The sequence below is a fragment of the Babylonia areolata genome, chromosome 8 (genome assembly GCF_041734735.1).
Source record: "Babylonia areolata isolate BAREFJ2019XMU chromosome 8, ASM4173473v1, whole genome shotgun sequence".
Taxonomy (NCBI): Eukaryota; Metazoa; Mollusca; class Gastropoda; order Neogastropoda; family Buccinidae; genus Babylonia; species Babylonia areolata.
In genome coordinates, this window is record NC_134883.1 from 37,682,489 (window position 1) to 37,701,321 (window position 18,833).

General features: G+C 40.9%; 1 protein-coding gene across 4 annotated transcripts in view; it reads right to left on the bottom strand.

Annotated features, from left to right (window-relative positions):
* LOC143284774 (plexin-A2-like) overlaps nucleotides 1-16,721 on the bottom strand; it is a 561,646-nt gene extending 544,925 nt beyond the window's left edge. Inside the window, exons 1-2 of one of the 4 annotated variants that reach the window (XM_076591753.1) lie at nucleotides 16,593-16,721; nucleotides 14,790-14,849 (exon numbers count right to left, since the gene is read on the bottom strand). The gene's annotated coding sequence lies outside the window, so the exon portion shown is untranslated. Of the gene's footprint in view, nucleotides 1-14,789; nucleotides 14,850-16,281; nucleotides 16,376-16,429; nucleotides 16,522-16,592 lie in introns of those variants that run through there. The other 3 variants (XM_076591755.1, XM_076591754.1, XM_076591756.1) reach the window with 3 other exon arrangements.
* Between the last annotated feature and the right edge of the window lie 2,112 nt (nucleotides 16,722-18,833).

Sequence of the window (18,833 nt, forward strand, 5' to 3'; positions counted from 1 at the left end):
ATAATGCCTTATTTTCCCCAAAGCTTAAAATACTTAATACAGAACATAATTTTAACGAGATTTTATATCTTTTTTAATGATTCCTTTACTGGATACAGTGCATATCACAAGTGAGTATTGCCTATCTTCTTGTTCAAAATGCTCTTTTGTCTTTGTTTGCATTGTAATCATGTGTACTGTTGAATAATTACAGATTATTTGAACCAAAAAGTGCTCAGTTGACAATCAATGCTTCTTCGGTTATTAAACACAAACATCCCTGCCCCCGTCCTGCCCCCTCCCATCCTTCACGACCTCCTCAACACCCCACACACAAGGCCATTCACCGGAAGCACGTCAAACATAGAACACGCTCTCAGTCACCCTTCAGAGAGGTTTTCCACACCATGTGTGTTCCCGGCTGGTGGGACAAAAAAAACCCAAACAACAACAACAACCGCGTTCTGTGTATTGATCAAATCTTCCCGACACAGCACACGCTTACACTTCACTGAAAACGAGCAGAGGAGCCGGTAGGCTTTTTGATACCACTGAGCAGTTAACGTCGTCACTGTATCTGTCAGATCACTCAAAACAGATTAAAAAGAATCAAAACAAAATAACGAAACACCCCCAAAGTTATTTATCGAGGCAATGCAGTTTTGAAGTTTTATAACAAATTGATTATGTGCATGTGGAGAGGGAGAGGAAGGAGAGGGAGATGATGTATTTTCCTCTCCGTGTGTGCATGTGCGTGCGTGCGCGCGTGTGTGTGTGTGTGTGTGTGTGCGAGCGCGCGTTCGCGTAATTTGTGTGCTGCGTGTGGCTGTGCGAATTCGCGCTCAATATACAGTTTTCGTTTCAAAGTATATAATTATTATAATGACACTGATGTTCTAATGCAAATCAAGCCAATTTTATTCAGTCTGTGCTCAAGTGAACGCACGAATTGGTTGAGCATTTCGAGTAAGCAGCCAATATGTGTGCCTGAATCCATCTTAATATATATGTCTGTCGTGGCATTCTACCTGGTTTGCCGAAATTGTGTTTGCTCCTTACTCCCGCCCCTCTCACACCCTTCAAAACCTCTGGATAAACGTGATTAAAACGTTTCCTTATCATGATAGACAATATAGAATTAAGAAGTAAAAATCATGGTTGAAATGACTATCTATAATTCCAAGGAAATGATCAACGACCTTCCCCAGACAGCCTATCCAATTTACTGGTGATATTGCAAAGATCCTATCATCGGCAAATGTAGCTGAACACTTTTTTTCACGCTATTTCTCTCCTTGCACGCGTCTTCTTTTCTGGGATGACACTGATCTCACGAGTTTAGTTCACCTTCCACCCAGAATGAAAGACCATGGTGGAGGTGGAAGGGGGGTGCAGGTAGCGAGTAGAAGAAGAGGAGGGAAGCAAAACGCTAACGTTAAAGTGAAGGAAACCATGACAGGCAAGGCAAACAGAGGGGAAGACCACCTCGCCAAGCTTTCCAGCCTCAGAGGAGCCTTGGCTTGCAGATAACAGCGGCGGCATCTTCCTATCTTCACTTGTTGGGACGCTATATGTTTACTTCGCCCTTGCAGCTTGACTTATCTTTATTTACTTCTGGCGCTGAGATGCAAATGAGGATATAATCTTCTTTCTCTCTCTCTTTTTGGGGGATGGAGGGGTGGGGGTGGGCGGCTAGGTGGAAGAGTAAGGAGGAGGGGTGAGGGGGGGATACTGTAGATATCAGTAGCAAGAGGGTAAACGCAACGAAGGGAATGGTGAACTTTGCTGATGTGGTTGAACCCTCACCTCACCCCATGCTTCCAAACCCACACCCCTCTCCGTACCCTCATCTCTCTCTTCACAACTCCTCATCCTCCTCTGACGTTAGGCTGTTCTTTCAAATCTTAGTTCCCAAGGAAAAAACACCAAGCTCTCAACAAAGATTTCCATTCCCACTCAATGCATAATAGTACCAACCGACCACCACTACCCCATCCCACGCCTTTCCTCCTTCCCCATCCGCTCATTCCAGACACGGGACGAGATGAGTAACGTTCCCACACCAGAATAACCAACGCACCTACACCACCAGTCCGTCAAACATGAGAGCCCCGTACACAAGAGGTAACATTCGCTAAGTTCCGTCAGTGAATGATGCAGGAAACAGATGGCATGGGCCCGACACGCACACCCTCCATCCCGTGAAACCCCAGCTTGCGATGGAACTCGAAACCCTCCGACTGTTTTTGTTGTTGTTGTTTTTTTTTTATTAGCTCCCCTTCATTTGCCTTCGTATGCCTTACTTCGCAGGCAGGCAGTTTGGGGAGTGTTTTCTTCGTGGTTTTAAAAAAGATTATAAAACAAAAAGAGAAACAAACCCATTAAAGTCGTCATGACCTACAATTATTAAACCCATTCCTTGTTTGACAAGCCATACATCTGGCAAAGGTCTTTTACTTAAGAAGGTTTCGCTTTTGTTTACAACTTTACACCAGGGGAAACTGCCAAGAAAGCACAATTTCAAACATAACAGTTTTTGCCTTTCGTGTGTTGAATTCGTAAGATATATATATATATATATATATATATATATATATATATATATATATATATATATCCGAGCGCTCAGCTGGCGACAATGATTGTTTCACTCACAAGCTGAAGCAGACGACATTTTCACAACTGACCTGCTGGTCTTCAATGACTCACGCATAATGCGCGACGCTGTTTAAATTTTTGAATGTGCGCCCCTTCTGAACAAATGCTCCAAACATTTATCAAATCTGTGTATCATTCACTGCCAGATTATGTCTGGCAGTTAGAAGTATATTCGATTTTAGTTAAATCGTTCGTCAGTGTATGGTTTTCAACTTATGCTAAGTTGACGTCACTTTGTCTTTTCGTCAAATTGTATGCTACAATCTTGACTTCTATCTGTGATCCCTATCGTACACTGCAACCACACTATCATAGTGTTTGGATGAGAATAGATCAGGCAGTTGTAACAAAGCCGATTTTCATTGTCGACAGTAACGACAATCACTTCACAACTAGTGTTACTTGCTGGCTTGAGTCCAGTTGAGAGTTGTGTTTCCGACACACCCTATTTAACTAATTATCTCTTCCACTGGATCAGTAAATTACAAGTATTCTATACTGGCAGAATTGTCGCAATTCCATCTTTTAATCTAGGTGTTTGCCTACGTTAAACTGATTTAACACAGTTTGTAATTTCCAGCTGCGAACTCGTTAAAACTAATCAGCTCCACGTGACTTGAACTAAGATTATAAATTCATCTTAATAAACCAACACTTTACACTGATTAGGCAGGTGGTGTTGAGCTATTTGTTTTGCGACCAATTTAACGTAAATCGTTTCAGGAATCATTTAGAAATCTATCACTGAACACCTAGCAACAAACACACATTAATTTTAGTCAATTTTGGCTTAGCCCCTGGCGATTTGCTTGCAGCCATTCAGTGTGATCCTTGCAGTTTGCGTGACTTGCATGAATAGCTCGAAGCGTGTGAACACGGCTCACTTTCTTCCGAAGCTTGCTTGTGGCGACAACTAGCATTCTGACTACTGACCCTGTGTGTTTCAGTGTGTGTGTCGCCTCAAAGGCCATCATCTCACCATATCGTTGCACTGTCTTTTAATCTTTCTCTCTCCTTTATCTCCTTCAACTATTGTAAAATAAAACAATTAAAAAAAAAAACACTTTTAGTGACTGACCTCTACATGACCCTGGCCTGTGCAAGGGGCTTTCTAGCCTTTCATTCCCCATCTTGTTAATTCAGAAACTCTTTTGTGTCCCCTTTTACATACCACTCGGGTACATATATGTGTGTATATATATATATATATATATATATATATATATCCTGGTCCCTTAGCTCTCTCTCTCTCTGTGTGTGTGTGTGTGTGTGTGTGTGTGTGTGTGTGTGTGTGTGTGTGATATTGAAAGCAATTGTGAAAAAACTCTGGTGGGTATCTTAACAGGCATGGCGCGAGGACAGCAAATTAAAGGCTTTTAGAAACACACTGAGGTAACAAAAGTGATCCCTTTTATCATCTTAAAACTATTCATCGATATGGTTTTTAAGCTTATTTTTAGTCAATTCACAGGGACAAGGTGGTAAGCAATTACATTCATTTGTCTTTTTTTTTTCAAGAGAAAAAGTAATAAAGATTAAGATAATACTACATCTGAGGAGAAAGGGGGGTAGTGTAACTAATAAATGTATGGAGAAAAGACAGACAAACAAACATACAGACTAACTGCGATAATATCATGCCAGAATTTTTGGATTTCTGGGCAATTCCAAAACATGTGGTGAATGCTGCCTTTTGCAGAATGGCAAAAGTTACAGTTGTCATCATCTGAAACCCCATTTGTTTCAAAATCATGTTTGTCTCTATGCACCTGTGGATAATTCTCATTTGAAACAATTTCATTTTTACATCAGAAACTTTATGTACACAGAGAAAACATTTTTTCCAATCATTTTTAACATCAAATTTTCCATCCTGTATTGCACAGCATTTTGGTGCAATGTTATTCTCAATGAGTGAGTCATAGTACATTCTGGATCCTTTGACAACAGACATTAAAGTTTAAAAAACAAAGCGACATTGTAATGGATTTATTATTATCTATTTTTATTTTAGTACTTGTTATATATTCTGACATTGCAGATTTGTAACCACAAAAAGTAACAAAATGAATATTGACATGACATGTTTGCTTAAATTATTCATATAACATAAAGTGACCATTTTCTTTCAGAAAGCGTGCTATGCAGTGTATCCCTTTATTTACGTATGTTCGTGACTTAATTACCCTTTTGCCTATTTGAATTCTTCTGTTGTAGAAACTGGCTCAGCAAGAAGTTATACTGAGTCTTGCAACAAATTGTGTAGAAATGTTTCATAAGCCTGAAATACCTCTGTCCAAAAACTATTTGATGTCGTGATTGTCATAACAATCTCGGGTCCATATCTATCAATATCATTAAGCAGAGGAAAGTTATATCATGCAATATGTTTCTATTTGTACTTTGTTTATGGTGTTTTCTGACCCAGGCCAGCTTCAAAGCCACAGCAAAAGTTTTCTAATCTGGCAGTCCAAGTCCTCCAATACCATTTCTTATACTTTTGTGTACAGTTTTTCTACTGATTATATCCCTTTTCCTGTCCCACACAAATTGATAGCATAAGTTCTGTAGACTCCAGAAGAAAATATCAGGTGAGGGCGATTTTAAAATTGCTACTCTTCCAAATTGGAGTTATCTGTCTCTTTATCCAAATCTTGAATATACGTTTTATATCAGCAATTCTTTCTGTGTGGTTTATTTGAGTACAGACTTTCAAATCATTAGTACACCAAATACCTAATATTTCAAATTGTGCAGTGTTCCATTCCATCTGCAAAGTATCCATGTAACGGACTGGTGAGTTTTTACGACTGCCTAATCATATTACACTTGTTTGTTGTTGTTTTTTAGAGTTCATATATAAACGTGATTTTCGACCAAAAATGTCTAATACATCTATACAAGTCTCAAATGACTTCTTATCACCCCCTAAGAGAAATTCCCTTCGTTATACTGAGATATTTTGTGTTCTATGTTATCTATAGTAAAGCCATGAACATCCTCACTTTCACGTACCATTATGGCCAATATTTCAACTCACATTAAAAACAAATATGGCGATATAGGGTCACCCTGTCTACATCCTCGCTGCACATCAAACCAATTAGAAATCTTACCATTAACAATAACACAAGATCTAATGTCGTTATAAAATGTTTCTATCCATCTGCATATGTCTTCCTGAAAGCCAAAAGCCTTCAACACTTTGGACATGAAGTTCCAGCTAAAAGAGTCAAAAGCTTTTTCGAAGTCTATATTCAGTAGTAATCCTGGCAAATTGTTTTCATCTAAATATGCTATTGTAAAATGAATAAGTCTAATATTATCTCCAATATATCTATGCCTAATGAAACCTGTCTGATCCTCGTTTGTAAGATTTGGCGGCACAGTCTTCAGAGGATTTGTTATACAGGATGATCCAATCTTATATGTAACATTCAGATGGGATATAGGTCTCCAATGTTTTATAAAACGTCTATCTTTGTCTCCTTTTGGTGTGCATGTTATTATTCCTTGTTTTCGTACACAAGACATTTCCCCTTTTACAAAACAAGCATTAGTGCCCAAACTATAAATGGCCCCCAAAAGCATTTGAAAAATTCAGCACCAAATCCATCTGTTCCCGGGCTTTTGTTGTTTTCATATTTCTCAGTGCATGACCTGCCTCTTATAATACAATCTTGCCTTCTAGTTCATTTGCTTCATTAATGTTTAGTTTGGGTATATCCTTTACCAAGTCATGTATCTCACAGTCCTCGACATTTGATTCCTGATATAAAAATTAATAAAATCTTTTAACCTCTTGCAGAATATGTTCTTGTTTGCTTAAAATATTACCATCTTTATTAATGAGCTTTACCATATTCTTTCTTATATAATGTCGCTTCTCTAAATTGCAAAAAATATTTTGTTACTTTCTCACCCTCATATATCCATCTGGCTCTAAATGTTAGTAATCCCCCATCAATTCTGCTTCTTTTTTATGCTTTTTCTATTGATCACAAAAAACTTTACTATTAACTGGCAGTTAAACACTGACACCAGTAATACTGTAATTATAATTAAACATAAAAAGATTATTAACACTTGATGAACAGGCACAAACCAAAATATTCCAGCAAATATCCACATTTGATGACTTTGTGATAAATGTACCATAAGTAATACTGTTGTGGCATCAATCACAGAATGACCAGGATATCTCCACACACCAGTAGTAAGTGGTACCAGTATTCAGTGCTCTAAAAGATTTCTCTATAATGCAGACTGGTCCAAGTTTCTTTACAGGACGCTGTGGAGTGTCTCTCACAAATTCATGGAGAACAAGGACATGTAGATACTCAGACATATGAAATAAGAAATACAAAGCCCATTTTCTCTCTCATTTGAAGCCACCAGCTTCAGCATCACGCAGAATAACTCTTCCAGAAATGACTTGTCTTTTAACTTACTTAGTAATGTCAGATAGCTCTCCTGACTTTTCCCACAGATGACCCATTTCTATAGCTAAGAAATAAATTGCAAAAAAACAAAACAAAAAAAACAAATGTTATAATTTATGAACTGAAAACTTACAAACTCATCAGTAACATGACTAGCTGGGGACAAAATATAAAACTTCCTCCCTTCTTATGCTATCATACAGTGAGATGATGAAAGTATCCGTATTTTTTATTCGAAATTTGCACACTGATGACTTGTAAATGAATCCAGGAAAGCACACAGAGTTAGAATTTGAACATATCAAATTCAGAACATAATATAGCCATGATAGGCTCCCTTCATCTAATTCTGTTTTCTGCCTTGTGACAGAAAAAACAGGGTCAGACGCCATTGTTGATACACACTGTTCACATGAACCAGTTACCTAGAAAATAACTCTCCTGTTCACGAGCACAGCAACACACGGCATTTACTGGTCGCAGTCGAAAGTGGAAAGGTCAATTAAGATATTCATAACATCATTATGGAAAGTAGGTGCCACTCCAAAAATTCAAAACTATCTGAAACCCCGATCAGGCTCCGTCTGAAATGGTTGTAAACATTAGGGCCTCGTTCGGGGCCCTTCATCGGGAGTGAGTTAATTAGCCATGGCACGAAAACCCGGCTAAAGTCTGAATTTATCATTATGACATTTCTGTACTTTGAGAAAGTTTCAAAATCACATATTAACATACAAAAAACGGAACTGATCTATCTGTCAAAGCTGTTTGGGGGTTTTTTTTTGGTTTTTTTTTCTATGATTTTTTCAAGTTGGTGTGACTGAAAAGAACAAATGGAAAAATCAACTCATGAAAAAAAGAACACATTTGCCTGCTTCTAACTTTAGAACAAGGTTTATCTTGAACTTGTTACGTTGTATGTGGTGTCAAAAGATTAATTTAAGAAATAAGTAAACTATAAATTTCTATATAGTTTGAAGAAAGTACAGGAAAATTTGTATTTCTTTCTGTAAAACAAAGTCAAGAATGGCAAGTGGAGGAGTGAGATCATGACACAAGAGAGCAGTCAATGGCGACAGTGAATGTTCCTATGACACATAAAGGCGGCATGTTTGAATAAAAAACATTTCCTGTAATGCTGTTGATCTTTTGAACTTCAATTTTAGATCCCAGACCAAAATAACGATACTGACTGCAGTCATTAAGTGTATTGCCATATCATCCGCTGATATAATTTCAGAAAAACCTGGATCGAGTCAAAGGCACTGAACATTGCAGCTTAGCGACGAATATGTGCAGCAGCTAACAGCGCATGCACCTGAAAACATTCAAAAATACTACAGTTTCAGGCAGTTTTATGCTAAGATACTTACTGACAGCAAAGATAAGACTTCAAAGATGCGAAATATGTAAAAATTTTGATTTTCATTATTTCAACCCTAATGACATGTTTTTTGTGCATAGCTGAGAATGCTGCTGAGACTTTCGCCAGGTTTTCACTTACTGCATAACATATGCAGAAACAGAGTCGGCCAGAAACAGTGAGATCCCATTCATTCTTAGTCAAAGAATGAATGACCTATATATAATGTCGGTTCCCCTTCGTCATGGTGTGCCCCAAGGTTTGGTACTTGAACCTGCACTCTTCATTCTCTAAACTCAGCCTCTAGCCTCTCTTATCACATGCACACTCAGTTTCTAGCCATTCCTTTACTAATGACACCCAGCTTATTGAGTCATGTTCTGATGAGATACAACCCACCACTGACAACATTCAGAGCTGTATCAGTGATGTAAAGTCCTAGATGATGAAAAATATACTGAAACTGAATGATGAAAAATATACTGAAACTGAATGATGAAAAATATACTGAAACTGAATGATGACAAAACTGAAGTTCTTCTGATCAGAACTAATAAGAAAAATAACCTTGGACCTTACCCCATACTCATTAAAGTTGGAATCTCACAGACATCATTTGCCCCTTCCACTAGCAACTTTGGTTACATTATTTCTGACCACATGTCATTGGACAAGCATGTTTCAAACATCTGTCAATCTGCTTATGCATCGATACAACATATTAGTTCCATTTATCAGTACTTAATTACTGAAACAGCAAAAATCTTTGCCTGTGCCTTTTTGTCAAAACTTGACTATCGCAATTTACTTCTTCCTGGCTGTCCACACACATTCTTTGTAAGTTTCAAAAGGTAAAAATAAAATCTGCTGCAATGCTTGTCCTTCGAATGAAAATATACAGTCATGCCCAACCACTCCTACAAGCACTTGACTGGCTCCCAGTCCAAGCACAGATTAAATATAAGCTTGCCACACTGCCACAATTTTTTCTCTGGTTCATGCCCTACTTGCCTGCAGTTTTTGGTTGCAGAATGTAATAATAAACAAAGAAATACAGCGTGTAAACTACTCTAAGAAAGTATATATAACCCTTACTTTTCTAAAAGAAAAATGAACAGACTATCAATTTCTGATAAAATGAACTTTACTTAACACATTGGTTAGCAATAAGTGAACCATAGATATGAGATAAACAAATCTTAGATTATTTCTGAATCTATAAAACCAGAAGACATAAACCAAGAAAATACATGGAAAATTATATAAGGAAAGGTGTCTCCATACCTTAATCCATATCCACCTGAGGTATGAATTTGTCTACCAGTTTCGCGATTTTTGTGTTTCTATTCTGCTTTAGGACCTAATAACACATTTCAATGGGGTTTTTGTTTGTTTGTTTGTTTTTGTTTGTTTGTTTTTGGTTGGTTTGTTGTTGTTTTTATAGTTTTTTTGTGAAAAATAAATTTTTGTGGCCCTGTAGGGGGAGGGGGGGGGACCTTGAGTGCGGCTGGAGACATTAACATTTTTTTCTATATGTACCCCTCAGGGGTACAATGGAAGCCAGTGGGACCAAGAAATAGAGACAAGAAAATGATACTCATTTACCAGAAGATACATGAAAATAGAATCAATACAATTCAATTTCGTTGAAAAGCAAACCCCAGAGAAAATATACAATTCCACCCATAAGTTATATTTGCCATGGGACAAACGAACAAGAATAACATGAAAAAAGAAGCAATTCTGTTTTTTGTTGTTTTTTTAAAGCACATATTATGGTATCTGTTTTCTGATTCTAAATCCCGCTTTATCCACGAGACAACTTCACAGTATCAATGAACTGAAAACACAAAAATTTCAATTGAAACAGCACAGGAAAAAATTAACAATGTGCTTTCAAGAGTCACCGCTTGATCACTGGGTCTTGACACTGCTGTGAATAGCAGAGGATATCTGTCTCTTCTCAAACACTGTGAAAGTGGTTGAAACATAGATGATGCAAGCCTACACGGCACTTGAGGCAGACCCTCTCAGTGTGCCTCCGGCACAATGCGCATCTCTTTTGGAAAGCTGGGGCTGCTGAGAAGTCGACCACCCTGTCGTGCCTGATTTGTCAGGTACTAATGGAGTGTATGACAGGGCCTGACCTGCCCTCGCTATGAAAGAATGGGGCTAGAGGTAGACCTGAACGAACTCTGCGCCTGAAACAAAGGTTAGTGACAACTCTGGTTCTTCTGGATGTTCTCTGTTGCCCTGAGGACAGTGGCAGCCAGACCCGCAAGCAGTGGAAGGCCAGTAAAGCAGGATCCATAGTGAGGTGGCCGGGGTAGCAGGGCAGCTTCAGTATTAAGTCCCTGACAACTGTTCCTTCCCGTCTAAGCTGACCAAAGTTGCGTTATTGTCTTTCTCGCACGCTTGCATATGACTCAAAGGGAATGACATGACGAATCAACCATACACTAGAATTTGTACCTGAATCTCACTGGTTTGCCCTTGACGAATTGCTTGGAGCTAGGGTGCCTATGGTAATGGACTCATCAATGGACATTATTTCTTTGCATACATCAGACAACACTCGATGATCAGGCGAATGAAGCAAGTAGCTCAGTTTGTTCAAGATTGTTGTCTGTTCATGATCATCAGATCTGTTGTGACTATTGCACGAGCAACATGGTGGTTCCCGCAGTCAGAATGGCACTTTTCTCCCAGTACTTGGGTCGCCTAGGTAGAATATAACAGTCCGGCAGAAGGAGAATTCTCAGAAATATAAAGTCATTCCTGTCTGTTGTGAAGTTGTAGTATCGTCAGCAGGGAGATGTTTTTGATTCAATTCTATTTTCTCTGATAATTGTTAATTGTTCCTTCTTTAATTTTATTTGTTCTAAATCTTCTTCTATATGATCATTTGCTTCAAGTATCTGAATATCTTTTTCTAATCTCCTATCTTCTTCATTTGTTTTCTTCTTTTTCACAGCTGCATAAGATATTGTTTTTGATCTTATCTTCATTAATTAAAAAAAATCCAAAAACAAATTGTCAGAGGCAGAGAGCTGCAAATCAAACAAAGGAACTGTGTCAACAGTATCTCTAACAAAAGGGCTTAATTTCTTCAAAGTTAATTTCTTCAACGTAAGTCATGTCTTTTAATAACGACGTACTGAATTTCCAAAATATATTTCGTTTCACTATTTCGCCTCACTACAATCCACAACAACCAGTAGCCGGAACTTCAAAGCCGACGCCAAGAAGGAAAGGCCAGATAGAAATCTCAACAACGATCATCCTACACTTCTGAGAATGACAGGGATTACAGGAATACAAGTTTACAGAAATTTCCAAGCAAACCATTCGCCGTTCAGAACCACCAGTTCCAATGAACGTGATCCATCGTACACCTATGAACACAACCTTCTTCGCTACTACCATAGAGAGCAATCTTTAAAGGACAATGTACATAACTCATCAGCTTTCTGGAAAGAGTTAAAGGGTATAGTATGTGAATTTTAAAAAATGAAGTCGGTGACAAGATTGATATATCAGAGTGGAGTCACCACATCAAAGCATGTTTTGTAGCAAATAAAAGAGTACAAAATGATGAATACTCAAGAGTTTTTCAACTGCCCAAATGGCGAACGACAAGGATGTGGACTGAATCCTACACTGTTTTCACTCTTTATCAATCAGCTTGCCAACCATGTAACAGACACAGGTAAAGATGGCATATAACTCTTACTTTGCCTTATGGAACTAGTTATCCTTCTCTTCACCGATGATGTTGCCTTGATGGCGACAACTCCAATAGGTTTGCAAACTCGGTTAGACGCTTAAAGAACATGTTGCAGGAGATCAAAGCTGGAAAGTGACAAGAAGATCAAGGCAATGATTTTCCGGAAGGACCGCCACATTTTTAAACACGAACAATGATTCTACGAAGGAAATGAGCTCGAAACTGTAACCCGATACAGCTACCTTGCTTTTTACATTCATAACAATGCTCAGCATTAAACAGGGTAGTGATGCCCTTGTGGCAAAAGCGAACAAAGTCGTTTAAGTTTTTCAGAAATGTAAAGAGATGAGCAAACAGTCTTCTCTAAAGTGTTTGATTCAAAAGTTTTGCCAATTCAGTTCAGAAATCTTGGGACATAAAAATTTTCAACTCATAGAACGAGCGTGCAAATGATTTTTGGGTGTTCCAACCGCCATTCCCATACATTGTTTTGCGGTGAACTCAGCAGACACCCACTATATGTTAATAGCTATGTTAGATTATAAAGAACTGGTGTTCCAGTTACTGCGGCTTAAAGAAATAGATCATCAAGCCAAGTATACAGAATGCTTCTTAAATTTGATGGACAGGGAAAGATTTGTTGGACATCTCACATCAGACTTATTCTTTATAGCACTGGGTTTTTTATTATTATTTTTTTTATTGTTTAGTTGTTTCAGGGAGTGGAAAATGAAAACGTTTTTGATGTCGTTCAGACAGAGGCTGATCGACATGTTTCACACAGGACTGGTTCGCAGCAATTAGAGACATGGACCGTTATGACGCATATCGTTCGTTCACATCGGCATTCAAGAGTGAAAAATAAATCTGATATATTGATATTTATTGTTGCAGGGTAGCATTGACCCAGTTCCGACTCGGTGTTCTACCAATTAATAACAATTTACAAAGGTACGACTGGATCACATCGAAAATAAGCACCATTTCCTGTTTCTATGTCCTCTTTATACAGACGTGAGAAACTGATTCATAAACTGATCCCATTCATAAATCTTCCAGTCATATTTTATATATGCAAGTATATCAACAAATATCAGGGCGTCGGCTAAATTTACTCTCTATACATTCAACAGAAGAAAATTATGATTTAGTTAATACGTATACTAACTGAGCTCTCTCTCTCTCTCTCTCGTCAGAGCCTTGGCTGTCCACAAAATGTCAGTAATTTCATTCAAATAGTTATTGCACTTTAATCGGTGTGGCCTTTGCTGATGTACAAGGCGTCCAGTTTGACGGAATTCCCACAGTGACTGTATGTGCATATAATGATTATATGAAAAGGGCTGTGACAGTGAAAATGTGTATGTGGAGCGAAGGGGGTGGGAAACTTAAGAATAAGAGACAGGGTTGGGTACGAGTTGAGTGAAGAGGTGTTGTTTTTTAGTTGAGGGTAGAGTTTATGTTGGTCTCCATCATCCCTATCAAACAGATATATTTTTTAGTCGATTTTTATCAGAAATGTACTTTAATTGCTCTTGTCATGATAGGGGCTGTTGGCCTAAGTCATTAAAACCATTCAGTGCTCAGTGTTCAGTTCTCTCGCTCTCTCCCCCTCTCTCTGTGTCTCCGACACACACCTCGAAACTGCCCTCTGACCCCTTCCCATCTGTATATACGTATATGGCCTGTGGCCTGTGAACAATGAACTCTCTGATTCAGAGTCTGTCTCTCTCCCAATCGACTAAGTCCTTGTCTCTCTCCCAATCGACTAAGTCCTTGCCTCTCATAACCCGAACTTTGTCAAAAAGTTGCATATTGTAAAGCTGAAGAAAAACTATCAACATTTCATTGTTGAAAAAAACACGAGACTTGTAATCCCCAATACACATATTATACACACACACACACACACACACACACACCACCGGACTTCCTTAACCCTACATATGCATTGTTTTAATCTTTTTGTCACAACAGCTTTCTCTGTGTGAAATTCGGTCTGCTCTCTACAAGGAGAGCGCGTCGCTACAATGAGAGAGCCACCCTTTTTTCTGTCTGTTTATGTATTTGTTTTCCTATCAAAATGGATTTTTCTACAAAATTCTGTAGGGACATCCCTTTTCTTGCTGTGGACTCTTTCTACCTCGTTAAGTGCATGCTGCACACGGGACCTCGGTCTACCGCCTCATCCGAGTGACTGGCGTCCAGGCCACCACTCAAGGTGTCGCTGAGGGGAAGAAAAAATACTGGTGAGTGCGGGAATCTCTGGACCAACACTGTGTGTACACACCCAACATGATTATTTTAATTCTCACGGTCGGTAACTCATTTCTGCATGTTTCTGGACTAACACTCATTATTATTATCTGCTTGCCGTGGTCAGTTTTTCGTGACCATAAATCCTTTGCTGGTCTTACAAGAAATGAAATGAGTCTTGGTCTGAACCTGAGAATCATAATCTGACTGCAACTACCCGAAACCGGAAGTATTCTTCAGGTGCAAGTGTATCTAAATAACACATCGTAACAGACAATAACAGACCAATGTACATCGAGTCTCTACTCACTGACCAATAATAACACAATGTCGATACTGACATAGAATTTCAATCGGTACTTACCCCGAGTTAAAAACAAAACCAATAATGTAATCCCAAGTTTTCTTCACCGCAGTCAATATTCTGGGGGACAAATAAAATAGCTGCATGAATTAACACACACACACACACACACGCACGCACTCACGCGCGCGCGCGCGCACACACACACACACACACACACACACACACACACACACACGCACACACACACTGGTTGTCATTAAAAATTTTGACAAGAGTCTGCGTCAAATACATTGCAAAACACCTGAACAAATTAAGTTTCATCTCCCTTACGATCGCACGCTTGCGAGCGCCCGCACTCACATCACCCCCTCTCCCCAACACACACACACACACACACACACACACACACACACACACACACAGAGAGAGAGAGAGAGAGAGAGAGAGAGAGAGTAAAATCACTATTGACATTGAAGAGAAAAAGTCGATTGCAAAGAAACAATCACACATACACGCGCACATTCTTCTTCTTCTTCGTTCGTGAGCTGCAACACCCACGTTCACTTGTATGTACGCGAGTGGGCTTGTACATGTATGGCCGTTTTTACCTCGCCATGTTGGCAGCCATACTCCGTTTTCGGGGGGGTGATGCTGGGTATGTTCTTGTTTCTACCCACCGAATGCTGACACAGATTACAGTATTTAACGTGCGCATTTGGATCTTCTGCTTGCGTATACACAAAAAGGGGGTTCAGGCTCAAGCAGGTCTTCCCATATGTTGGCCTGGGAGATCGGAAATATCTCCACCCCTTTCCCACCAGGTGCCGTTACCGAGATTCGAATCCGGGAACCTCAGATTGAAAGTACAACGCTTTAACCACTCGGCTATTGCGCCCGTCACGCACACATACACACATTCTCGAGCATGCACATACACACAACACTTACGCACGCACGCGCGCGCGTGCGCGCGGAACGTATCACGCAAACACCTCGTGTTTGAAGACGAATGACAAACGTGAACAGCGACAACAAACCCCTATTCAGCGCCTCCTCAGCCCAAAATACACACACGCGCGCGCACGCGGGCGCTAGATACGTGGGTACATGTATGTGAGTTTCTGTCAAAATGCCTGCCACACGCCTCTCCCCACGCCACAACACATGGCAATCGACTGACTGAATCCATGTCGGCTTGTCCTTTCCGAGACAGACATTAAAACCGCTGTTTGACTGCTCACACCTACACGCCACTTGTGAAGACAGGTGCGTGCTCGCCGGCGATAAACCTTCAACGTTCCCACAACTTGCAGTGTTCTCCTCAGTCGCCATTCTTGTATCTGCAGGCCATCGGAAACAAAAACATGTGCCGTTTCATCGACCATGTTTACTTCAATAAACCGTACCAAAACACCGTACTGAAACTATTTTGGTTATCTTCGTCAGCTTGACAGCAGAGTGATCGAGTGAACTGTCACAAGAAATTAGGCTGCTGGTACGTCCTGCATTCCAACAATGTAATGAACATTCATCGGGAAACTTAACTTACCTGAGTCCATGAACCGAGGAAAACTTCAAGTTAAACACACACACACACAAAAAACAACAACAAAAAACCAATACGCCCTTGCAATCCGGAAACACTGTACACGACACAACACGACAGAGCACACAACACAGTAGTCACCGAATTTAACCTTGTTATTCATAGGCCAACAACTACACGAACTTGCTTCTTGTCCCACTTCATGTTATCTTTGTGCATGAAGGGCAAGTGCAGGGAGCAGTCTGGATCGCACAGGAAGTGAAAGTTTTGTTTTCAAGAACCCAATACAAGCAGAAAGGCAAGGGACTACGTACCTCCGTCTCAGCGAACAGAAAAGCTCTCAATCCTGTAAGCTGTGGGGAGGGGTAAAGCTCCGTCGACACACCACACACACTCACTGCCGTCCCCCAGTCTGCCCCTGGGTGAACTACACCTCGCCAGCCCCGTCACGCCTGAGCGCGCTCCCCTACTCATTGCTCGTTGACCTGGCAAAATACCTGGGGCACAGTGCTGCCCCGATTTACTATTCTCGTCTGTGTTGTGAGGTGGCGAGTCAGATAGAAAACAGTGAAGAAGAGGACACCATGTACGCAGATGGTTCTTATACCAAAGACCAATCTATTTGGGGATTCACTGCAAAGCAAAATGGAAAAAAAAGAAAGAAAAAAAGAAGAAAAGAAAATAAGAAGAAAAAAAAAACAATAAGGAAAGAGAATGCCGCATACAAAGTCACAATCTCCAGCCTGACAATGGAAGTTGAAGCTGTGACACATGTTCTCCAGTGGCTGTCATCTATTCATACGCCTGGAAATCAACATGCCATGATTCTAACAGACTCGATGAACCTCATGTGGTTCGTCCGTCAGGATCGACGAGGACGAGGACCATCTAGTCATCCTGGGGGTGGGTGGGTTGGGATCTGTGGGTGTGCAGATGACTGGTCAGACCAATCCGCGCCCGGAAGGTTCTGACGCAGTGTGGACAGGGGATGGTGGCGGCTGTCGGGGACTTGCTGGCACCGCTTTTCCTGGCCGGTCTGCGTTGCTCTGCTGCAGCGATTCTGTTGGCCTCACAGGATTTGGCGCCTTTGTGGACAGCTGAACGCCACTTTGGTCTGTCCATTGCATTCAGCTCCCATGTGTCATGGCTGATGTTGAAGGCCTTCAAAGAAGCTTTCAGAGTGTCTTTGAAGCACTTCTTTTGGCCTCCATGGGAGCGCTTGCCATGTTGGAGTTCGCCGTACAGCAGTTTCTTGGGGAGCCGGTGGTCTGGCATGCGAACTACATGGCCTGCCCAGCGCAGCTGGGCCTGCATCAAGATGGTGTAGATGCTGGGCAAGTTTGCACGAGTAAACACCGCTGTGTCAGGGATCTTCTCTTGCCACTTTATGCCGAGAAGTTTTCTAAGGCTGGTGGTGTGGAAGTGGTTCAGCTTTTTGGCGTGGCGTTTGTAGACCGTCCATGAACCTCATACAAAAAAATTGAAAGTGGAATGGGAAGCCCAGATCAAGTGGCATGAGGCAATGCGCAATTTTCAGATTAAAACATTTTACACTGACATACTGCCCGGAACATGCAGGTATTAAGAGTACCTAAAATACAGGTACAAGGCTATCACACAATCGATCGCCTCACAGAAAGAAAGGAAGAACGAGAGTCGGCCATGAGTCCAGCATGAAAGGTAGAACACGATCCTTTACAAATCAAACGAATATTGGCATAATTTCCAAACTAACATTGCGGAAATTTCTTCATAATGGAACAGTGTCTCTATCTGGGCTTTTCCAAATACGGTAGGCTGAGCAACACGCTAGACGCCACGTTACTGGCCTCAGAGATCTTTCCAACCCCTCCTGCGGCAAATCAGTGGCAGCATGAGTGTATGTGTGTGCGTGCGCGCGAGTGTTTAAGTGTACGCATGTGTTCGGAGAGATCTGTGCGCGTGCGAGCGCCTGCATCTGTGTATTTGCGTATGTGTGTGAGTGTGTGGGGTGTGTGTGCGTTGTGGGGGCTACGATTTATGCACGCGAATGTGTGTGTGTGTGTGTCTGTGTGTATAGAGGAGGGGGGGAGGGTATGTCTGTATTGTGGGAGCTCCGGACTATTGGATTGTGCGTGTGTGTATTGGAGGGGGGGAGGAAGAGGCGGAAGGGGGAGCGGGGATATGGCCGTGTGTGTGTGTGTGTGTGTGTGTGTGTGTGTGTGTTGTCTGCCTGTCTGTCCATCTGTCCCTCTCTCTGTCTACTATATCCACATATGTGTGCGTGTGTGTGTGTGTGTGTGTCTGCGTGCGTGCGTCGTGGAAGCTGTGATACGTAGGAATGTGCGTGAGGGGTGAAGGGTAATGTGGGAGATGGTGTGCGTGCGTGTGTGTGTGTGTGTGTGTGTGTGTCGGTGCTCGTGTGCTTTTATGTGTAGTGTTGGGCCTGTGTACTTTTGTTCGTGCTTTCACATCTGTGAAACCGCATGTTTGTTGCATAGCTGTTGTACAAGAGTGTGCGTGTTGGGAGGGGGGGGGGGTTGAGTGCGTGTCTGTATGTTTATTTACATTTATGC